Source organism: Nylanderia fulva, unplaced genomic scaffold (assembly GCF_048542155.1).
Source record: "Nylanderia fulva isolate GAGA-0341 unplaced genomic scaffold, ASM4854215v1 Scaffold550, whole genome shotgun sequence".
Classification (NCBI taxonomy): Eukaryota; Metazoa; Arthropoda; class Insecta; order Hymenoptera; family Formicidae; genus Nylanderia; species Nylanderia fulva.
This window is the reverse complement of record NW_028190644.1, coordinates 6,823-32,946: the sequence shown is the minus strand read 5'-3', so window position 1 is coordinate 32,946 and position 26,124 is coordinate 6,823. Positions and strand designations below refer to the sequence as shown.

Genomic DNA, 26,124 nt, shown 5'->3' with positions numbered 1-26,124 from the left:
TCCACCTCGTTGTTCCGGAGGTCAGATTCCTCCTGCACCGTCTCCAGGGCACACCTGTCCTCTGAGGCACACTTCTTTAAAAAACTTCGAAGGTGCATTTTCAGGCGCCTGTAGATTCCGAGCCAACGGAAGGCACGAACGTTCTCGTCCTGGAGGACGTGCCGGATTTCGATCGCGAGATCACTCGGATCGTCATCCTCACCCAGTTCCTCCCAGGCAATAGCCAATTGGATGAGTTGGTCCTCCACCTCATCCTCTGTCCTGCTCCTCGACGTTGTCGCTTTCCCATCCGCGGACCCAGCCGGCAAATCCGCGGATGACCTGTCGCTCGATGACGACGAGGGGGGAGCCAGGCCTACACCCCCCCACGCCGGTTCCTGGTATTCGATCCCAGGACGATCGCTTCTTTTTCGGACCTCTCCATGTTTTCTGAAAAAGAAATTGGTTTTTTCTGTCGGGGGTTTTCCTTCCCCTTAGGAGGTTGCCTTACTCAGCTAACGGGGCCTCCCCCCCGGGTGTTATCTTCGGTGTTTTCCTTCACCTAGTGCAGTGGACAAGTCCTTTTTAGGGCCTGCACGCCCATCACTCCTCATTCATCCTTCGCACGCACTCCAGCTCGGGTACCTCGGGATTGCGACACCCGTACACTACAGGGATGAGTCTGTAGTGCCCCTGAGGGATGCAGCTTTAAACTAATATTTTATTATTATTAGAATTATGCACTATTAATTATTAAAATTTTTTCAATATTATTCTTTTTCTTAATATTATTCTTCTGACTATTAATATAATTTTTTATGCTTTCACCTTTCTGTGACAATTTTGCCTTTTTCATTTTTTCAGAGGTATGTACAGGCCTAACAGGCATTTTTGGAAGTTGCGAAATAAATGAATTTTTGTCGCATTTATCATCACTATTTAATATAGAAATTTCATCAAATTGCTTAGCAGCTCTATATTTTCTTGTTTTTTTTTTAATACTTTCTCTTTGTCAGTACCAGAATTGATATCTGATAGTTCTTCAGCATCTTTTAATTTTCTTCTTGCTAATTCATAGTTTGCTGAAAAAAATAATATACATTTTGTTAATAATTGCTTCTTTGTATTATTTAAAAATATCTATTAATATTATACAGGGTGTCTTAGTATAATCGTATCAATGCTTCAAGACGGATCAAGGTCATCATTTTTTGCAAAGTTCCCATTTTTGTCATTATGTTTCTTTGTAACTGAACCTTAAATTAAAATTTTATTAAAGTAAACTCCATCTGAAATTGACTGAAGAATATAATTATGTTAACCTTTTAACTCCACAAAGTTTGTAAAAAATCCGTTTTTTTCAATTGCTTATAACTCGAAAATTCTTGATTTCTCAACATTTTTGCTAGGAAAATCATCTCCAAATTGGTTAAAGAATCCGCCTTTAAGCATTGATAGGGTTATTCTGAGACACTCTATATATATTTATATATATTTTAATATTTATAGTGCATATTCAAAACGCGCTTTTTATCAATAAATAAGAGTATTTTATAGTTTTGAAGTTTTATAATATAAATGTTAACGTGAACTATATGCTAATTACATACATTGCTATCAATAAAACCGCGTTCTGAATGATGGCAACTCTCTCTCTCTCTCTTTCTCTTTCTCTCCACATGTTGTATGCAAGAAATTATATACATATATTTTAAAATCATTGCATATATATTAAAAAAAAGAATATAATGATTGCTTACTGTCTTTTGCATATATTTTCCGAATTGGATGTTCTATCCATGTAGGTTCTGGGTTTTCCATAGATTTCACAGCCTTATAGTAACGTTTGTTGTTAGTGAAATTTGGCCAAACAGCTTTGTTTAAATTCGAATTCAACCAATTATTTGGAACGATTTGGAACGATTTGAAGCTCATCCTCAAATTCAACAACGGCATAAAATTTTTCTTGTGCCATTCTGTATATAAATAAATGTATTATATAAAACCATGGAGGAGTGGAAAAACTGCATATTTGTCATCTTGATATGGTAACTTTATATATTTTCTAATTACATCTTTTAATGGCTATGATTTCAATTCTGATTGTAAATGTACACAATAAATTCCAAGCATTGTAGATAAACAAGGAACTGTGAATAAGTCTTTCTTTTCCAAAAATGTCTTAATTTTTTGAATACAACGATCTCTCGGTCAAGTGGAAAGCTTGTAACAAATTGGTACAGGAAAGAAACGTGTTCGAACAGATATATAAATTTCTTTTCCAACCACCCTATTAAATATAAAATAAACACAATCTTTAATCTTGTAGATCACGCAATTCTTTTATCTAATGACCAATTTCACGACGAAAATATTAATATCGTGAAACAAATTTTGTTTAATAATTGCTTTCTTAAACATGTAATCGATCGTTGGGTTAAAAAAAGGATTAATTTTTTAAAACACAGAAACATGAATGAATCGAGTAATGAGCAAAATATTGTTGATAATTCTCTTTTTTCATTTCACTACCTTATGTTAATAGCTTAGGCGATATCGATCGAATTTTTAAAAATATCGGATTTAATGTTGTTCATAATGTTCCTAAAAAGCCGAATCATTTGATCACACTCGGCAAGGATAGACTGCCTACAGATAAAAAAACTGAAGTGGTTTACAAAATTAATTGTAGGGATTGCAACGTGTCATACATCGGACAAACAAAAAGACATCTGTGTACACGTGTAAAGGAATATTTTAGCAACATCAAAATGCATTCGAGTAATTTATCAGTTATCAGCAAACATAAAATTGAATTCGATCACGATTTTGACTGGACTTCACCTGTTATCTTACATAGTGAAAAACACGTAAGAAAAAGAGAAATCGCTGAAATGTTTTTTATTAAGAAAAATAATAACGCTATTAATTTACAAAAGGATACCGATAATCTAAGTAATATCTACGACAAAATAATAAAGGTCGTTTAGTCTCAAATAACTCGTCTAAGAGTCTTGACGTGTTTTCAAACCGACACTATGTTCGTTCTTGACATCTTAAAATTATAATTTTATTTTTATTTTTACAAGTATGTTTTGCTTCTTTTTATTATTTTGTAATATTGTTAAGTGAAGTAATTTTATTTTTTTTAATGTACTAATCTCGGTCTATGTATATCTAGATCACTTGATAAGGACTCAAAAAAGGGTCGAAACGTTGTAATTGAATAGATAATATTTGCCAGTACGGTCGAGAGAAGATTTTTACCTTTTTTAAATTCTCTCTGGCGATTCTCAAATATCTACGTTCTTATTTGATGATAATATTGTATGTGAGTTGATTTCTTTTTCAATACATCTCCGTATGACTTGTAAAGGTTTTTCTGATTTTCTAATTAATTTCTTTAATATTTGCATATGGTTTTCAAATTTGAAAGCACTAAAATTATCAAGTGGTCCAAATTTTTTAACATTGTCTACGAGATGCACGAGATTATGAACATTATGTGATATGTTCTGAACGCCATATAATTCTTCAAATGTTTTTATGAAAAAGAAAATCGAATCTTGCGCATAGTTTAAATATTTGTGTAAATCTTTTGAAGACAAGATTCTGATAATCACGTGTAATGTTAGAAAATTAATATACTATATCTTTTTCTTTAATATTGATTTGAATGCTGCTGAACCTGTATATAATAATATTAATCTGTATTCCGTAGCTTTCCATAATATTATATAATCTAGCTTTTGTGGTTTTCTTGCGAATTCTATTGGTATTGATGGTTTTAATTGTGTTACCAAACGTACAGATATATCTTCAACGGCTTTATGTGGTAGTCAATAATGTAACTCTCCATGAAGCCATAGGTACATTAATTTACGCATAATTCCTAAACATACCAAGTGCATGTAATCCAACGGGACATTTGTGACAGGCTTGAAATGAGGTATTTCTAATAAGCTGCATGTAATATCAGGCTTGTGATAACTATCATCAATTTTCTGTATAAAATCACTATCTGATCTAAGTGGTGCATTTGTCTCTGGAAAACATAATCGCCCTCTTATATAATCTCTTTCCATTGTGCACTTGGTACAACTGGAATATCCCGCATGTCCTTTCACGCAGAGAACGAATGCTTTTGCTGGTGTGTCACATACTAAAGCTTCAATTCTACATTGTACGTTACGACCATTAAAGTAAATTCCATCTTCACACATTTCTTTAGCCTTATTAACAAAATCTTTTAAAAAATCGTTGACATTGGCTGGTTTTTCATCTCCATAATAAATTCCAATTATAAAAACATTATCCTATGGAACAACCGAACCTAATAAGGGCCAAATTGTTGTGTTGATGATTTCGCTAGTGGTAACTCTTTAATATTTATAATAACTTTTACACAATTAATATCATTTTTCGTGGATGTCAATATATTAAATACAGAATTAAGTAACCCAAAATGGTAATATATTCCTGGGTTTACTATACGTATCTCTTGTTTTTTTGGCGTTTTTAGAAGTGATCGTGCATCAGTTTGTAATTTCGAAAAACAAGAATGTTGTCTTAATCTTTTAAGTAATGCATTAAAAGCAGTATGTGATATCTGATGCTCTACGGCCCAGGCAGCAAGATCATTGTTAAAAATGTCTATTGTATTTATATTTTTGCTGTCTGTTGTATTTGTATTTACAAAGGTCACACAAGCTGTAGTAGAAGTACCAGAAGCTTGTGATGATTTTGATTCATATTTGTTTAATTGTCTATGACATTCGTCATTTCTAGATATATTATTCTTCTTCCAACTATTAGTATCATTTTTAGATGGAATTATCTTATTACATTTATTTATTGTATCTGATTTAAATGTGGACTTATTTTCCAAATATTTTGAGCACATATAATCATCACTATGTGATGAAGATAAAGATATCGCAGTCGTACTTAGCAAATTATCACTTATAAGTTCTAATTCTTTTGTAGCTACTCTATTGAGATGTCGTTTTGATATATAAAAAATATCTTTTCTCGACCGTTTGCGATTTATTTCTGTTAAAATAGATTCTAAATGTTAATTGTTAAATAGATTATTAGCTTAATTATCATTTCATTTTGTTGTTTAAATTAATTACTTTATCTTATTTAATTTTTAATAATATTATTTGATTATTCAATATTATGTTTCATTATTATATATATCACATTATTGATATTGCGTTATTACAAAGATTATTACAAAGATAAAAGTATATGTAAATAATATACAGGGTGTTAAATTTTAAATTATATAATCGATTAACTTAAAAATAAAATATTTTTGGGAAAAATGTTTTATACAAAAGTTTTATAACTTTAAGGGAAACATAAGATGGTGTTATTTGACTTTGCATAGTTGTTTGAAGGTTACATGAAGATCACATTTAATATCCCAAATGGAACACTATTTTTCTTTGCATATTCTTGTAGCCTATCTCGAGAGCTTTCCAAAATACTAAAATAAAATACTTTTTTATTAACTTTTCGAGTTATAAAGCTTCTAATTCTAACTTTTTTACATAAATTACAAAATATTGTATAAACCATTCAGTTTTCGAAAATCTTACCTTAATACTTTAATGCATAGAATAAGGAGACTAATTGATGTAAAAAAAACATGTAGTTGTTTTTAAAAAAATGATGAATTTGCATTAAGCCGTTACATAGTGTTTTCGAGATGGGCTACAAGAATATGAAATATGGCTATTCAAGGTCAAATCAATGACACCATCTCATGTCCCCCTTGAAACCATACAACCATACAACAAAAGAGAAATATGAAAAAATGTTCTATTAAGAAATTGAGGATGACCTTCAAATCATTATCCAAGACAAACCAATGACACCATCTTATGTCTTCTTCGAAGTTACAAAAGTTTTGTTCGAAATATTTTTCCTGAAAATCTTTTATTTTCAAGATAATCGGCTGCATAATGTAAAATCAAATATCCTGTATACTTAATCAAATGATTAACTATTTACTTACTCTAAATATCAATATGATTTTAACCAATTAATATATACATATAATGTTTTTTCAATTGAAGTATGTATAAAATTGTATGTCGACTTAATATGTGCAATACAAATGTAGAATACTGGAGACACATAAAATATTTTGTTAATTTATACTTTTTAAATCATTAAATCTCTCTCTTTATAAGAGAGATATTTCTAAATCGGCATAAAATTATATATTTGTATGTATATACATATTCTACATATTTAAATCAATTAAGAAATTTGGTAATGTTTAGATTTAATGAGATTTCAAAGGTTTATAAATATAATATAATAATGAAAATAATTTCATATCTAAATCGAACATTCTACATATGTGCTACGTTGATATTGAAATACGATCAAAGGCGTGCCAAAATACAAATATATAATAATCATGAAAAATAAATCAAAGTAAAAAAAAAGAAAGAAATATGATTATACTTACTTCTTACTGTGTGTTCCACGAGCTATGCGTAGAGAACAAACTTTTCTAGAATGCTGCAGACTTTTTTAAAATAATGCAGATAAATAAAGCGATCCCCAATATATTAGTCTCAATATTTCTTTTGTGACAATGCTGTAACAAAATAAAAATTACAAATAAGAAAAAGAAACTATAATTATAAATTATAAAATATAATACCTATTTCTTTGTCGCACTACTGTAGAAAACACACTACTGTTGTGTATATGAATATAAAGCTGCGATAATATTTTCTTGCAACGCTGTAACAAAATTAAAACTAAGAAAAAGAATTATATGAATATACACATATACAATATATATGATTTCTATTATTTTTATCACATTTTACTTTATTATATATTAGCTTCCTCTATTGTTTAATTGTATTATACTGTTGCGTCCTCGGGACGCCTCTCGCTCAGTCACTCACACACAGTCACTCTCACTCGCGCGCGAAATAAAGACACTTGCGTAATAGGGAAATGAACTTTAATATGAGGATCCAATACACGAAACCAATGAAATATAACAAATAGTGCATTCGTAATGCAAAGAAGCTCCGGTCTCGGAAAACGTCCACACGATGCGACCGCTAGACCAAATCTGTCTTGTCTCCCGAAAACAGAAGAAGACCCTTAGTTGTTTAACAACAACTCCCTTGACGACGATCTCCCGGAGGCGTAAAGAGTTGATCCCGCGAAAAGTATCACTTGATACAAAGATGTAGATCCAGGGGCGTAACACGGGGGTGCAACAATACTTTGATAAATGCATCAAAGACATACAGGGTTTGTCCGGAAAGTAATGCGTCGCATTTTTTTAAAAAAGAATTTATTGATCGCATAGGTAAAACAACTTAAAATTGTTCGAAGTATGACCCTTCTGCGTCAATACATTTTTGCCAACGCGATTTCCATGCGTCATAAGATTTCTGGAACTCCTTGACTGGGATGCTGTTCAGGGAGGCCGTCGAAGTAGCTTGTACGTTGTCAACCGACTCGAGCTGTTGTCCTTTGAGCTCCCTTTTCAGCCGAGGAAATAAAAAAAAGTCCGCCGGGGCCAAGTCGGGACTGTAGGGCGGCTGCGGCACCGTTGCCACACCGATCCGGGTCAGGTAGGCCGTAATAACAAAGGCGGTGTGAGCCGGCGCGTTGTCGTGATGGAGTTTCCATGAAGCGCGGATCTCCTTTCGGACGCGGGCGATCCTGTGATTCAGTCTCTGAAGCACTTCCTTGTAAAATTGAGCGTTGACAGTCTGGCCGGGGGGTACGAATTCATGGTGCACTATCCCCTTTGCATAAAAAAAAACAATGAGCATTGACTTCACCCGGGACTTGCTCATGCGAGCCTTCTTCTGGCGCGGCGACGACGTCGTGTGCCATTCCGCACTCTGCCTCTTTGACTCCGGATCGTACTGAAAGACCCATGACTCATCCCCAGTGATAACGTTGTTCAGGAAATTGGGATTATCTGCACAGAGTTGCTTGAGTTCTTCACAAACTTCCACTCGGTGTTGCTTTTGCGCATCGGTCAACACTCTGGGCACAAGTTTTGCGCAAATCTTCCGCATGGCCAAGTCTTCCGATACAATCTCGTGAACAATCGTTTTCGGCAAGTTCAATAATTCCGACATTAAGCGAACATTCATTCGACGGTCTGAATTCAATAATTGGCGCACACGAGTCACATTGTCGTCCGTTCGCGATGTTGACGGGCGTCCTGCGCGGGCCTCGTCGGCGACCTCCTTCCGACCTTCTCTAAACATCTTGTGCCATCTGTTTGACTGCGATTTGGAAAGGCAATCGTCCCCGAAAACTTTCTTGAGCATTTCAAAAGTTTCCAGCGGCGTCTTGTCCAGCTTCACGCAAAACTTTATCGCATAGCGTTGCTCTATCGTTCTCTCCATCACAAGTTCGACGCGACCACTAAGCAGAGGTTCACAGAATAAGCCGTCCTAACCCTCCAAGCGCATGGAAACAATTGAGCGACCTACCGTTGGAAAGCTAAGGGTACCCCCCTTCCTCCCCAACCGGTCCCATCGCTCTGCGATGTATAGTCGCGTCACAAAAAAATGCGACGCATTACTTTCCGGACAAACCCTGTATTTTGGTACATCATCATCAATATACAAAAAGGCTAATATTAGAATAAATGTACCAAAATAATATGCATGCATATTAAGAAACAGGAATGCAATGAGAAATAAAATAGATTAGACTAAAAATAAAGTATATAAAATGTAAAATGTAAGTTCACGATAAAACAAATCTGAAGTTTAAGGGTCGATTGCACCAACATTATTTTGGCTTTAAGTCTTGCTTAAAACCAAAATATGTATTTCTTTATTTAGAAAGAAACATAAATAAGATATAGGTATACATATTTTTGTTCCAAAAGAAAATGTATTGTTGCAATCGGGCCTGTCCGATTATTAATTTTAAAGTTAACTTGCAGTTGTAAAACATATTTTATAGTGAATTTTATAATAATATATTTAGTGAAATATATAATATATTTGACACAAAATAAGATAAATTTTGAAAGAAATGAAAAGGATTTATATTTACAAAAAATTATATAAAAATATACAGACTTACTTTCACACCGTCATGCGACAAGATATCACAGGAAAAAGACCGGTAACCCACTATCATAGAAAAAACACTATCACAAACCGCGTGGCGTGTACGTTTACGCGCCAAAACGCTCTGCACTTAAATGGCTCCATACGACATCCTGTAACGAATATTCTGCGTAATTCAAAAGTATATCTTGAAAATATACGCGAATATACTAATAATAATATACTGTAAGAGATATTAAAATATATTCTAAGAATATACGAAAAATAATATATTGCAAGAGATATTATAAAGATATTCTCAGTATCTTATGTATATTGCGTAAATTAAGGGGATCCTAAATGATGTTTTTACCGACCGAATGCGAGAATATTTATTTTTTTCATAAAACTTTTTATTGACTATACTGATCAATAAATCCTTTTCCACGATTAAAGTACTTATAAAAACGGACCGCGCTAGCTATGTTTGCATATATAAATCATATAAAAATCAAAAATTACAGTTTTGTTATCGGCTGCTTTGTGTCAGTTCGTAATAATACTTATTTAATAAAAAATGTTTTGCAGTTTGTCTGTGCATGATAGTATGCGCGGTAAGGATTATATGAAGAAATATTAGTAAGCAATTAAAAGTGAGATTGCAAGTCTAATAAAAAAGTTATATATAAAAAAACATTTCACGCATATGTGTGTGTGCAAATTGAGGCTGCGGAATAAAACAGAGCAGTAGATTAGTTGCGTGATATCGTGATAGATGGAGCTGCAACGTGTTTCTCTCTCTCTCTCTCTCTCTTTCTCTCGTTCTCTCTCTTTCTGTTTTTTATAAGGTCTGTTCGTTTTGGCTACACTGGCCACATTAGTTCAGAGGTTGTCTTTTTTGTTCGACATTGGAAGGAAAAAGATAACCTCTGAATTAGTGTAGCCAATGTATGCCATTATATATTTTATGTTTGATAATATAAATAATACATCAATTTTTTTCTATAAAAAACTATATATAAAACAGAAAAAATTTTGTGTTATTTATATTATCAAACACATGAAATATATAATGACATACAATTTTATTTTAATTATATTTGTATAATACAATAATATTCACATGATTTTTATAGATAATAAGTATATGCATTTATAATTTATAAAAACTAAATCTTATTTTTCATACATCGAAGTAATTCAAGTAATGATTTTACTGAAATATATATGTTATGCGAGACAACGCGTTCAGATCGCGCGTGCCATAATACCCCTTCCCGCTCGCGGATCACGCCGCTAGAGCGTGATCACACCGTGTACGCAGAGCGTGAAAGAGAGCCTCGTCCTCTGAGCGAGGACTCTTTTGTAGACCGCGTGCGAGAACGGACGTAGCGTTTCAGGCACATATTAGATATTTACCCTGCCAATTCATCTTATTGTAAAGATAGCCATACCTTACAATAAAGTAGTATTTTTTGGTAATCGTTCTCCGAGTGATTCATACGAAGTGCCCTATTCATTCACTTTCTTGCCCACGAATACACAACAGAGAAATGGCGACGAGGATGGGATCTTAGAGACCGAAAAATTCATTCTTCCGTGTTTCGAGTAACGGGAGCAAGGAGAGCAGACCGAAAACGCTGGCTAGCAACGGGATAAAATCCGAGGAGACGAACACGCCACCGGCGCGTGTGACCAACATGGCGAGTGTAGTGTTACACGGGAATCTTTCGATCGATATTTTCGACCCGGCGACCACAGAATGGAAACGATGGTTGCAGAGATTCCAAGCAGCGATCACTATTTTTCAAGTTCCGGCAGAACAACGGGTACTGTACCTATTACATTATATCGGGTCCGCCGCTTTCGATGTGATTTGTAACAAAATGGCACCGGCGGATTCTTACTCAACTACTCTCGAAGAGTTAATAAATAACCTAGGAGAGTTCTATGCGCCGGAACCGTTGGAGATCGCGGAAAACTTCCGTTTTCACCAAAGAAAACAGAATGACGGTGAACCGATTAAGGACTTCGTCGCGGCATTACAAAAATTGAGCGTTCACTGTAAGTTTGGTCCATACTTAAAGACAGCTTTACGAAACCAACTGGTTTTCGGACTGGCAAGTTCACGGGCCCAGTCCCGTCTACTGGAGACTAAGGACCTCACTTTTGATAAGGCGGTCCAGGTTGCCACCGCTATGGAGTTATCGGAGAAAGATTCACGCCAGCTACAATCGAAGACGGCCGAAATAGAGTACGTGGGCCCGAAGGACCGCAAGCCGGAACAACGGGGACCGCGGAAGAAGAAATTCACCTCGGGAAAGCCCGCGAAAGAGAAGATTGAAGCGCACAAAACGAATGTCGGTAAACTACGTACAGGCCATTCGAGTACGTCCGTGAATGCTAATATATCTTGTTACAGATGCGGTAGAAACCACCTAGCTAGCAAATGCACTTTAGACAGGAATATCAAATGCAATTTTTGCGGTACACCAGGCCACTTGCGCAAGGTCTGTATGGGGGCGAAGCGCGCCTCAGCGAACCAGGTCGAGGAAGTATTGCAGGTGGAGCATTGCGAACATAGGGGCAAATTTTTCAAAACGCTCGTAGTAGATGGAAAGCCTTTGCGTTTTGAGATAGATAGCGGGGCAGCGGTTTCTATTGTAAGTACTAGCACTGTTCAAAGATTATTTCCCCGCCGTCGGCTTAAACAGACGACCATACAATTGATGACCTTCTGTAAAACACCTATCCAAGTAATCGGCGTGCTTCCGGTATCGGTGACGTGGCGCGACGACATACTTACGTTAAATCTATACGTCTCTGAGGTCGATCGCGAGCCTTTGTTAGGTCGCGAATGGATACGTCAGCTACACCTATTTCATTTAGTAGATTCGATAAACATGACCCAAGTCATTGAAAACAGTACACGAAGTAAAATCGAACGACTGTTAGATTGCTACAAAAAGAAATTAGACCCGAGTCTTACAAAGATACGAGGCTTACAAGCCAGTTTAACTACAAAGGAAAATATCAATCCTATCTTCCTAAAAGCACGTACAGTACCCTTTAAACTAGTACCCTTAGTGGAACAAGAATTACAAACACTGGTAGAGGACGGGATTTTAGAAAAGGTCAATACGTCGCGTTGGGCTACACCTATTGTGCCCGTATTAAAGAAAAACAACAAAATACGTATTTGCGGAGATTTCAGCGTCACGATAAATCCTAATTTATTGACCGATAAATATCCGCTCCCCACCGTCGACGAGTTATTTGCGTCCATGGCCGGGGGCACAAAATTTACAAAGATTGACCTACAACAGGCTTATTTACAATTAGAAGTTCGGGAAGAAGATCGCGAATTGTTGACATTGAATACACATAAAGGTCTGTTTAGAAGCACAAGGCTAATGTACGGGATCGCGTCGGCGCCAGCTATTTGGCAGCGTGAAATTGAAAATATCTTAGGGGACATACCGGGTGTGTCTGTTTTTCTTGATGACATCAAAATCACAGGACCTGATGAAAACACTCACATGTGCCGTTTAGAACAAGTACTCTCACGTTTAGCAGACGCAAATATACGAATTAATGAAGAAAAGAGCGAATTTTTTAAAGACAGCATACTTTACTGCGGTTACAAGATCAACAAAAGCGGAATACATAAGATAACCGAGAAAACGCAAGCCATTGATAATATGCCACCGCCACAAAACGTAACCGAATTGCGCTCCTTTCTGGGGATGGTTAATTATTACGGGCGGTTTATAAAAAATTTAAGCACAATCCTTCACCCATTACATAAATTACTACAGAAAAAGGTAAATTACAAATGGACACGAGAGTGTGAAAGAGCCTTTCAATCCACGAAAGAAAATTTTAAAAAAGATACAGTGTTAGTACACTTCGACCCGCGATTACCTTTAATTCTAGCTACAGATGCGAGCCCATACGGCGTCGGGGCTGTACTATCTCACCGCTATCCGGATGGGTCCGAGCGTGTCCTGCAATACGCATCACAGACATTGACAGACACGCAGCGGAAGTATGCGCAGATAGACAAGGAAGCGTATGCAATTATTTTCGGAATTAAGAAATTTCATCAATATTTATACGGAAACAATTTTACACTATTTACAGACCATCGACCTCTCGTACAAATACTCTCACCTACAAAAGCCTTACCTACTTACACAGCATTACGAATGCAGCATTATGCTATTTTTCTACAGGGCTATACCTTCGACATTAAGTACAAAAATACGCGACAACATTGCAACGCTGATTGTCTATCTCGCCTACCAGTTCCAATGATACCTAACATAGAGCGCGACGTGGTCGACGTCTACGAGATGGAAATATTGCAGAACACACCCGTGTCTACAGACAAATTAGTACAAGCGACCGCAGCAGATACACAATTACAAAAAATACTCAGAGCGCTACGCGAGAACAAAGAAATACCGGCTAAATTGCGTTTCAATATTAATCAAGCGGCCTTTAGTATACAGCAGGAAGTACTTTTTTGCAATGGAAAAATTGTTATCCCACAATCATTACATAAGCGATTCTTACGTGATTTACATACGAGCCATTTCGGCATAGCAAAAATGAAGGCTTTAGCGAGGACCTTATATTGGTGGCCTGGTATCGATAAAGCCATCGAAGAAATGGCAAGAAATTGTAAAATATGTAACTCCCTACGAAATAACCCACCGAAAGTCGAACCTCACGAATGGGAACTCGCGTTAGTCCCGTTCGATAGATTACACCTCGATTACGAGGGCCCCTTTATGAACGCCTATTTTCTCGTTATAGTAGATGCGTGTTCAAAGTGGCCTTTTGTACATATAGTTAAGGATATTACTGCGAAAACGACAATTCAAAAATGTAAAAGCATTTTCTCGATTTTTGGAAACCCAAAAATCGTGGTAACGGATAACGGGCGCAATTTCCGTTCAACAGAATTCGTACAATTCCTTAAAACTAACGGAATTACGCCAAAATACACTGCACCGTATCACCCTGCCACAAATGGGCAAGCGGAAAGATTTATACAGACAATGAAAAATTCATTACGGAAAATACTAACCGACTCTACAAATAGAAGATTACGTTTAGAAGATGCATTACAACAATTCTTAGTACAATATAGAATCACCCCTCATTGTACCACAGGAGTTGCACCTTTCGAGAAAATGTTCAATAGACAAATGCGCACATATTATACTACATGTGTACCGGAAAAAGAACAAGCATCTGCAAACTTTAATTTAAACAAAAAAATCCGCGAATTTAAGGTGGGGGAGAGTGTGCAATGCCGAAACTACAGTGGAAACGTCAAATGGAAACACGGAAAGATCATTCACCGCCTGGGTAAATTACATTATAAAATAGAACTGGATGATGGCAGAGTCTGGGAACGCCACGTAAACCAATTGCTGCGATCAGGAGAATTTTGGGACCACCCCGACGAACCGCAAACAAAAAGAGAACCAAACGTCCCAGAAACACCGGAGGAAACGGAAATACAACACACCCATAGCGGCGCCGAACAACCACGACCACCGGAAGTGCATCAATCTCCAGAGAGAGCAGAAGTATCCGTCCAGAACCAGGCAGGAGACGTCGGACGCCCAGTACGCATGAGGAAGCCACCGGAAAGATATACGGACACTGTATACTATCGGAAGTAACGACGGTTTCTTCTTTTTGTTGTTACGAGGGGAGGAGTGTTATGCGAGACAACGCGTTCAGATCGCGCGTGCCATAATACCCCTTCCCGCTCGCGGATCACGCCGCTAGAGCGTGATCACACCGTGTACGCAGAGCGTGAAAGAGAGCCTCGTCCTCTGAGCGAGGACTCTTTTGTAGACCGCGTGCGAGAACGGACGTAGCGTTTCAGGCACATATTAGATATTTACCCTGCCAATTCATCTTATTGTAAAGATAGCCATACCTTACAATAAAGTAGTATTTTTTGGTAATCGTTCTCCGAGTGATTCATACGAAGTGCCCTATTCATTCACTTTCTTGCCCACGAATACACAACAATATATTTGATAGACATTGTGATTCTAACGAATTTTATTTGTTCGCATATACCTGTAAATCCTAAAAAAATCATAAAAATGAAAAGGTCAGGCCATGTTCAAAAGAAGGCACTCAAAAATTTAAACGATCTAATAATAAATTATCACGAAAAGTAACTGATATGTTATTCAAGGTGCCAGTTCAAAGTGAACATACGTAAAGTGTATATTATCTAAATTTAGTAATAATATATTACCATGAAAAATAACTGTGATATTTTATTCAAGGTGCAAGTTCACATTGAACATACATATAATACATATAAGTAAAACTGATTACAATTTGATTCTAGAAAATAAGTGCGATATGTTATTCTTAGTGCACAAAATATAATAGTCGTTTATAGAGATTTGATTTGAAATTCATACTAGCCCGTACAATGAAAAATAATTGCTCGTAATTTCAGAGTACCAATTTGTTAATTACTCAGAAAAATAACATGGCGGCCTGCTCTCAAAAAACTATGATGTTTCTCGATGTCCATTTAGAAATAATGTCGAAGCTCTTACAGAATAATTACTACAACATTTGAAGTACGAAAAGTATTACATTAGAAGAAGATTAGATTAGAATAAGGATTCAACGTATTTTTAAAAGCTCTACACACAACGAAGTGAATATACAAAACTATATACAAATACCTTTTTCTTCTGTGTTTCTGAAGAAAATCTTTTAAATAGAAAATAGTGTCTTGCGATCATGAAGAATAGGTTTTAAATAGCAAGGTTTCATTTGACTTATAATTTTCGATATTATTCACTTAATTAATATGTAATTTTTTATTGTATATTACGACAAATAATCAGTAAACTTTTTAAGCGTATAGCTTTATTGTACTTGACCTGAGAACTGTACATTTATAAATTTTACTTAATATACACCCGTTTCGAGCAACAAGGCAAAGTTTTCTGATCAATAACTTACTCCCTGAAAATACGGTATAACACAAATTGGAAGTTGATACGAAAATTCGAAATTTTACTAAAGAAAGATTGGAGGTTTTTAATTTATACAATTTTCACAACTCTTATTTCAATTATTTATTCTACCCATCGAAAGTTTTTTGAGAGCAGGCCGCCATGTTATTTTTCTGAGTAATTAACAAATTGGTACTCTGGAATTACGAGCAATTATTTTTCATTGTACGGGCTAGTATGAATTTCAAATCAAATCTCTATAAACGACTATTATATTTTGTGCACTAAGAATAACATATCGCACTTATTTTCTAGAATCAAATTGTAATCAGTTTTAATTATATGTATGTATGTTCAATGTGAACTTGCACCTTGAATAAAATATCACAGTTATTTTTCATGGTAATATATTATTACTAAATTTAGATAATATACACTTTACGTATGTTCACTTTGAACTGGCACCTTGAATAACATATCAGTTACTTTTCGTGATAATTTATTATTAGATCGTTTAAATTTTTGAGTGCCTTCTTTTGAACATGGCCTGACCTTTTCATTTTTATGATTTTTTTAGGATATCACTTACTTTTTAAAGTACAGATATATAGAGCAGCTTTCTATAATAGTAATTCATGTATAAATTAATAGTAATTCAAGTATCACAAATATATGTATTTTCGATTCTTATCACATAACTTTGTATAAGTAACAATTTATGCAATACAGTTCAAAATAATTGAAATATATGGTATATATGTACATATATAAAATATATAATTATATTATAGTATACATATATATTTTATTTATTCATATATGTAAATGTTTGTATAATTGTAATAACTTTTAACGATACATTGCACATTTATTTCAATTGCAACAGAATGAATTTATATTCTTGTATGAATATTGAAAATAAAGAATGGGCCCCTCCATCGCCCATTCTCGTGAGAACGCAACCATATATTTTTCTTCGTCTCTCCGATTTTAAAACGACATACATATTTATGTCTGATAATTTTTTTCTTGATGATACTTTTTGAAATGTCACGAAGCCTAGGTCAAATTAGAAACTTATTGCACTCGTTTTAACGCAGCGCTTACAGCAGCTTTTATAAAGCGCCAGAGCAGCCGATATTTTATTTTGGCGCTTACGGCAACTTTTATACAGCGCTAGAACAGTTGATGTTTTAATGTAGCGTTTACGGCAGCCTTTATACAGCGCCAGAGCAGCCGATGTTTTATTTCGGCGCTTACGGCAGCCTTTATACAGCGCCAGAGCAGCCGATGTTTCATTTCGGCGCTTACGGCAGCCTTTATACAGCGCCATTATTTAATCTGTTCTAAGAACAATATGTATGCCCCTTGTGCTCCTTTGGGCCAATTTGTTCTTGAACACTTCCATATCATTAGAATAATACCATTCCGATTTTGTGTCAGCTCTCAACATACACGTGTAGTGACCACGATTCATTTCTTCACCTTCGTGAAATATAGCGCTTATTACCTTGTACTTTTTTTCATTAATCGTGATATTACTCGTCGGCACGGCGTTAATCCGATTGTTGATAATTTTTTTAGAAGCACCGTTTACAAAAGTATATAAGTTGAGGTGTATTACTACGACGGATAAAGTTGATTCGATTACGGTTTTCCTTTTCAACACGGTACCCTTACATTCGTTACAATTGCCGTTTATCGTTTCCCATTTAGAAAATTCTACATTAATCAAACTTTGTAGAGTGACACCTTTTTTCCTTTTTAATGTCGAATGTATAGGTAATATTAGCAAACTACTGCTTTCCAGCTTAGTTACATTGTAATTACATTTGACATTCGAGCAACATGTTACGTGCTTTAATTCGAGTTCTAATACATCATTGATGTCGGAATACGTCGACATTAGAGCCGTAAAAAATTCCGAAACATCTTGTTGTGTTCGTTCTTCGAAGCGTTTTCCGACAGATCTTCTAACCGCTTGAATGTTGCAATATTTACGTTCACCATACGCGCAGATAGCATCAGTCAATGCATTCGATGCTTTATTTTTCAGTATTTGTTGCCTAATACGTACGCAATGAAACGCACATTGTAATATTACATTAGCGTAACACGAAACAGCATCGTTATTGCAAAGGCCATATATTTTCCTCGTAACTATACTTTCTGGTTCCTCACAATCATAAATCTGCACATCATCAATGATATTAGGGATAGCCCATCGACGATCGTACATTTTCACAACCTTTTTCTCGGACCGATTGATTTGTGGCAGTTCAGATTTGAATATAGATCTCAGTCGATTATATTCCACAATGGCTCTCGAGTTTGCTTTAACTGATGCTGGATTGAAATTTATCAAATGTAGGCCTTCCAATTTACTTACTCGTGACAAACTTACATAGGCTTGACCATCACTGAATACAGTTGTTCCTAAATCCATCATTGCATTGTTACATGTAATTCCTTGACTTTTGTGTATAGTTATTTCATAACTGAGAGACAATGGAAATTGTTTCCGATGTACCACTAATTTGTGGAATACTTCAAATTTAATATCTACTTTTGTTATTGCGATTTCTTTGTTACCCGAAATAACTATTTTGATGGAATCAATACGATTGCCGTCAGCAGAGCGATTAACTGCAATTACATTGCCTATCGTTCCATTGACAAGTCCCAAAGTTACGTCAATGTTTCGTCGAATCATCACTTTAGCGCCAATTTTAATCGCTATTACTCTTTCAATGCCATCTGTTTCAGACACTTTATCATCTTTGTCTTCTAAAATTTTATGCACCTTTTTTTTCATTGCTGGAGCACAGTCGACATCATCTTCTGCTATCAGTAGAATTTCATCGCTGTCGATTTTATCGAGCATTGCTGTGTTCAAAACCTTGCACAAATAACACGTGGGCAATAAACAAATTGTATCAATCGGTAATTGATTCATATAAGTGCAAAGTTCATTCAATCTTTCGTCGCAACTACTTTCTTTAAAATTGATTCTTCTAGACTGAAGAACATTGATGTCAGAATCCGTTACTAAACCTATTCGTATTCTAGAAAGTATATCACGATATGTATTATCGCATCTTTGTCGCATATTAATCAAAAGTTCGTCGTACTCGAACAATCTCCACAAATCACATCCACCCATGGTACCTAAATACTTCTGAATCTCTGATCGAGACATTTTAACAAACGAAAATTGTCCTTTTACAGAAGGAAGCTGCAACAAGTCCCCAAACAGGAGAATGTGTTTTCTGCCAAAGAAACCATCATCTGTATCTGTCGTATCAAAGATTTCACATAATCGTAGATTGATAAACATAAGTGTCACATTTAAAATCATGGATACTTCATCGATTATAAATAATTCGACATTCTTTAACTTGTCTCTCAAAGTTTTCAAGACCATGTCTGACAATTGCGTATATTTTGGTGTAGATTCATGACTAACGGGTAGTTGAAACATTCTATGGATTGTCAAGCCATCGATATTGAATGCTGCGATACCCGTGGGAGCAGATATGGCAGTCGTTTTTTCCAAATTTATTCTAATCCAATGTTTAATCGTTTCAATTAGAAAACTTTTCCCTGTACCACCCTCGCCACTTACGTACAGTCGCAGAATCTGATTCTTATCTTGTAAAACTTGGCATACTCCATCAAAGACTCTTTTCTGGTCTTTGTTCAATTGCGACATCATTTGCGATAAATCAATCGGGTCGTCAATCTTACCAAAATCTTCCAGATCTTTCATCGCGTCGTCAGCTTCTATCGGATTACAATCCAGTTCATCGTCATCGGATTTGTCTCTGTCTGCTGTTTTCAGATCATTTTCGCGCTTCTCGATTAATTCAGCAACGTTCTCAAAAGCTTTCTGTATTTCTTCGAGCCTTTCGTAATATTTCATTGCCTTTGTTAAAACAGACTCTGAATTCTTAAAGGCATCCGTGTAAGTCTCGAATGTACTTTTGAGTTCACTCAAATCTCTCCATGGTTTGAACAGAAGAAGCAGCGAGTAAAAGTATTTTTCGGGCTCAGTTTTTATATTAAATCGATAATGGTTAATTAAATAACCCTTTTTTCGTTTTTTTAAAAATAAACCCAATGCCAGTTTGTAACACTTGACTTCGTCATTATTTGACATCTGTTTCGTAATTTCCCAGAATTTGGCAAAATCGTACAAATTTAATGATTCTAATTCCTGAGGTCTATTTGGATAGTAATCATCGATGAGTGACGAACAGTAAATATTCGTAGAATTTTCATCGAGAGCTTTAATTTCATTAAATGTTTTAACTTTTCTATTTCTCACCTCATTAACATCGATCCATTTGACCACGGTATCATTATCTATACCGTACAAGGGATTCCCTAATAGTGTATCCGCAGCTTCTAAAGCACCGCATTCTCTGTTATTTAATGAACGCATTGCAAAATTCCACAGTTTCGATGCCAAGGACTTATTCGAATTTATCACTTCAAAGTCTGTATTGCATTTTTCCGACTTTGTCGTGTATTTTGTTAAATATGAGTTTAAAAACTCTGATTTTTCTCCAATAAATTGTATGTCCATATTTCCCTCCCAGGCTAATTTGATAGCCGGATTATAATCGTTTATAAACCTTTCCGACTTCTTGCGAGGAATATCGTACAATCTGCTCTTACTGCGTAAATTTTTTCTACCGACTATCGAAGTGATAACGTCTCTTAAAACGAAATTCTCAGTAACTGGCCGAGGAAAATCGAACCGACACTTTCTGTATATATTAGTTTCCGTTTTTTTCGTACGCATGCAATACGAGTTATGTTTATGATTCTGATCACTTATTACCGTATCGTACAACGTTGGCGAAACATTTTCATCTGGAATTTCACACGTTACGTATTTTCGAATAAACGTAGCAACTTCTTCATCCAGCGATTTTCCTATTACTGGAGCATCTTTTATCCAAATCGTACAATGCATGTGCTGAATACCTCTACTTTGATATTCCAGTCGCCAGAAGTAATGAATAACCTTTCCTATTGGATTATCGGACGAACAAATAAAATCATTCATGGCTTTGATTTTTATGCACATGAATCTAGAAGTACTTACAGGATCGTATGCGACTAGTTCGCTGATGCCTAACTTCTCTTTATCGGGATTCATATCTCGTAAATATTCACCCAAATCGGACCATTTCCATTCACTAGGACTCAAAGTCAAAAACCACGTCGCTGGACCGTAATGCAAAGTCATGCATTTTACATTATTGGACGGTTGTCGCCAAAATTGATCCGTATTTCTCAATTTTGCGAAAATACTCATTAAATTCGATTCTAATTCGTAACCTTTCAATTCGTTCAAGTATTTACCAGCAGTGTATCTCTCTCGTGGGTTAGTAACCATCATCGTATAATAGATACCACTTTTCAACTGTCGGTAGTTAGCATCATTGAGAAGGAAGAACAGATACTGCAGATTCAACCTGAATCTACTATGTTTCGACATCAATCGTGTTCTAATAAATAAATATTCCGCCAATGCAAAGTTTCTATCTTCTCGTTGTCCATTGACACCATCAGGATATAAATCAGGGAAACACATGACATCCAGATATTTATAACGATTATCCATTGGAAAATCTTCAATTTTCATCATTTGATAAAGCTTCAATGCAGATTCGTTATCGATTCTTTTCGCGTGTATTGGGTATATTGTATACTGATCGTTAATATCCGAATCTTCAGTGATTTGTGTGAGGAAAGCCCTACGTTTTAAAACGATTTGATCATTATTATTTTTGTTTTCCTGTACATTGTACAAATTCAATGCTGGTAATTTCTCAACCACCTCATTTATTTCGTCATTGTCGCTTTCGTCATCGACAATCCGATATTCTGTTTCCTGCAACTTATCATTTAATAGATCATCAGATGACGCCGGAAGACGAATTTTCGAGTAATGAGGATTATTTTCGTTCAACCATTGTAAAGCCTTATACACTTTATTAATATCTACCAAATTTTCCCAAACCACTTTAGATTTCTTGGGTATACCTCGAACGAGAATGTGCAACTCGTGATTCAAATTTATAGGATCTTCCGGAGGACATACCTTATCCAATGTTTCTTGTAAAGGTAGAGGCAAATGAAATGTTCTACCTTTTACTTTGCGGATCATTTGTCTATGCGGTATATGTTTGTTCGAAACTTTGCCCATCAATTGCACTACTTGAAAGCTGCTCATTCTCTTGATTAACATTTTTTCGTAATCATTAAAATCTGACAAAACATCTGGTAATGGTTTTATCGCAAGATTATTCAAAATGCAAGTAGAAGGCAACACGCCTTTTTGAAATTTACCCAAACAAAGCTTACAAACGAATTCAGTATTATTACTGTGTTCTGTTACGTTTGCTATCAGATCTTTCCAAAAAGGTCCGTCTATTGTTTTCCTCAGCTTCTCGAGCTTAGAAACGTCTCTTCTCAAGCATAATTTTTCGCAAGAAATGCAAGGGATACGTGGTAAATCCAACAATCGCTTTTTCATGACTTTAAATGCTTCGTAATTTTGCGAGAAAATCTTTTCCTCGCCCAAACAAACATCAGTTACATTTTTTGGATAAAATCTTGCTTTATTCTTAAAATCATTGGAAATTTCAACTAATTTATCCATATTGAGGAATCTCAAAGATGAAAACAGTTGACAAAACTTATTATAATTGTCGATCAATTTGTAAACATTTCTTCGAATATTCCTCACGAAAGGAAAATGAGGTGATAAAGTGTTTATCATTGCAATGTATGACTTGCAAAGATTCGGATTTGTATAGCATTCCGGAGGATGTCCTAATCTGCTACTCGTACGTGAAACGGAACAATTTTTTAGCTGCGCCATGAATTTAACATTAATTATCTTTTTCAAAGTACCTTCTTCAAACAGTTCCAAAAATTTTACAAACTTTTCCATGGAAGTATCATTTATGTGGCATTTGTTCTCATCACAATGCCACATTTTTAACTTTTTACCATTGTTATCTATTAACGGCAAAACATTTATTACTCCGTGAGGAGAGGATTGTCTCATTATAAGTGGTTGCTCAAACTTTTTCCTTTGCTCGTAAGCAGTTTCATAAAAGTACGCTTCGGAAGGTGAAGTATGTTTGGATAAGCCACAAAGAGCTCTAAGTTGATCGCTTTTTGGATATTTCAAAGTCTTACATTCATTGAATCGCAATAACGCAGCTTCAGCAACGTTTTTCAAATATGAAAACACTTTTCTTGCTTCATTGAGGTACGATTTTTTTGCTATTACACACCACTTAAATATCTGTTCGGCTTCCAATCGAGCACATACTGTTGATTTATTAATTTTTCTCGACATCTGTTGAATATAAAACTCTGAATATTTTGGAAACTTAAAACACTTTCGCCAAGATCGAACGGTATAAAATTTTTCCTTCATTCTCTTGAACATTTTCCATCTTTGTACGATAGACTTCTCGGCACATTTTGCGTAATACTTTTTGTTGTACAATTTTTTTGAGTCGGGATATTTTTGTCTGAATTTTCGTTGGCGGTTTCTTTCACGGGCAGCATTTTTTAAATAATTTTTTCTTTTGACGTACCGTTTATTTTCTACATCTTTTTGGTATTCGCCCCGATTTCTTTTACGTAATCCCTCAAGATCTTTTTTATATGTATCACGCATTTTTTGACGTTTTGTTTCAGGATCCTTATGGTACTGATCACGCACCATCTGAAGTTTTGTTTCAGGATCCTTATGGTACTGATCACGCACCATCTGACGTTTTGTTTCAGGATCCTTATGGTATTGATCACGCACCATCTGACGTTTTGTTTCAGGATCATTATGGTACTGATCACGCACCACCTGACGTTTTGTTTCAGGATCCTTATGGTACTGATCACGCACCATCTGACGTTTTGTTTCAGGATCATTATGGTACTGATCACGCACCACCTGACGTTTTGTTTCAGGATCCTTATGGTACTGATCACGCACCATCTGACGTTTTGTTTCAGGATCCTTATGGTACTGATCACGCACCATCTGACGTTTTGTTTCAGGATCCTTATGGTACTGATCACACACCATCTGACGTTTTGTTTCAGGATCCTTATGGTACTGATCACGCACCATCTGACGTTTTGTTTCAGGATTCTTATGGTACTGATCACGCACCATCTGACGTTTTGTTTCAGGATCCTTATGGTACTGATCACGCATTATCTGACGTTTTGTTGCAGGATTTATAAAATATTTTTCTTTGTGAGAAAAAGCATCTTTTTCGATTCGTTTCGAACGTTGTTCCTCAGTTTCCTTACTACGTGCAAGTCTTTTTCTCAGTGCATCCTTCTCTCGTCTTTTCAATGTCTCCAACGGCAGTAGCGTTAATGGAGCAATTGAATCATAGAGGTACGGAAAATGAGTTATTGTTTGTTTTTCAAACATTGCGGACAAATGAGGTCTTAGCAACGATTGATTATACGTCACGATGCAAGGATTTACGCCAAACAGAATAGATGTAACAATCGCAATTGCCATAGGACCACAATTATAACCGTCACCTTGCGACTGAACTTTAGGAAAAACTATTGGATTGTTTTGACAATCATGAAAGGGAAATAATCTGTCCACAAAAATTCGAATTTCTCCATTCAAATTTTGTATATTTGCATTACGACTACCTTCATGAGAATTATATATAATAATAGATTTTGCATCGTAATGGCAAGCAACCCAATGTCCACCACCAAAATCACTGTGCAGTATTTGCAAATGCTTCTTCTTTGAATTATTCAGTGGAACAATCTGATCGGGAAATATTGTCAACCATACAGGTCGAGGTGCATAATCAGAATTGCTTTCGAGTAGCGCATGGAAACTGTCTATCATCGTTTCCGTCAACCATTCTTTGGAAGCCAAAATATTCTTTTCCTTATTGCCATAATGGAACTTGTGACACTGATGATCCATTTTCAGTTGTTTGGGACAGTTTTAGTTATAGATATACGGCGTTTGGGGCAGCCTTCTAGTGATGCAAGTATCAAATAAGATTTTTCTAATTAGACGCCTAGGGCAGGCGAAAGGTCTGAGATATTGCAGACTAAAATGCTACAAAAGCGAATACTGTTAATTTGGATGTGTAATAGACCCAAAACAAAAATACTTTTTCTAATTGTATAGGCGCCACGGGCAAGCCAAAAATCTGCGCTATTACAGACGAAAACGCTATAATAGCGAATAATTTTAGTTTGGATACGTAATAGGCCGAACAAAATTAATTTTTGTAATTGGATGCAGGCGTCTAGGGCAAGCCAAAATTAGCGCTATTAGCAGCCGATGTTCTAATTCAGCGCTTATGGCAGCTTTTATACAGCGCCTATTTTATACAAAGCAGCCGATTAATTTTTTTTTATTTTTCCGGATCTGTAAAATAAAAAAGTTTCTTTTGTATAGTACTTGTAATTCGCGTAATCACATTGACACGTCAAAATAGTATTTATTTATTATTATTGTAAATAAATCATCAATGCAGTAGACCTAAAATTTCTTAAAATTAAAAATCATAATCGAAAATTTGAAGTAAATCTAATTTTTTTTATAAATAGAAACATTTTATTTTTTTTTTTAATATATCGATTCTTCACAATATTTGATTCAATAATCTTACCTCAAGATTTTTATGCACAAAATGATGAATACCAATCGAAGTTAAATGCCTATCTTTGTTTTCCCTTTAAACTAAACAACTTTTGTCTGAAATTTTCCTATATACTTTCGAGATATTTAATAAGTACAAAATATACTTATGAAATAGGTATTTCTGTACAAACAAGATTTATAAATACAGGATTTACTTACAGATTAAACAAGAATTTTTAAGAGGCATTGATGATTTATTGATAATAAAACTTCCTACGACATTTAAATAAACTTGTTAAATATGCAAGACGAAAAAATGTTTCAAACAAACACCATAGGATGTGAAGAAAGGCAGATGATGCTGATATTCATTCGACCTTGCAGAGATCTT

General features: G+C 35.4%; 1 long non-coding RNA gene and 1 pseudogene across 2 annotated transcripts; both read right to left on the bottom strand.

Annotated features, from left to right (window-relative positions):
- Window positions 1-923: 923 nt before the first annotated feature.
- On the bottom strand, window positions 924-9,385 carry LOC146721090 (uncharacterized). 2 transcript variants are annotated; one of them, XR_014925802.1, is made up of 5 exons: window positions 9,085-9,385; window positions 6,665-6,747; window positions 6,467-6,598; window positions 1,740-1,955; window positions 924-1,061 (listed from the first exon to the last, which is right to left on the bottom strand). It is a non-coding gene; the product is annotated as an uncharacterized LOC146721090 (long non-coding RNA). The 2 variants fall into 2 exon arrangements; XR_014925801.1 differs by lacking the exon at window positions 1,740-1,955.
- On the bottom strand, window positions 3,273-4,882 carry LOC146721091 (uncharacterized; annotated as a pseudogene).
- Window positions 9,386-26,124: the final 16,739 nt, after the last annotated feature.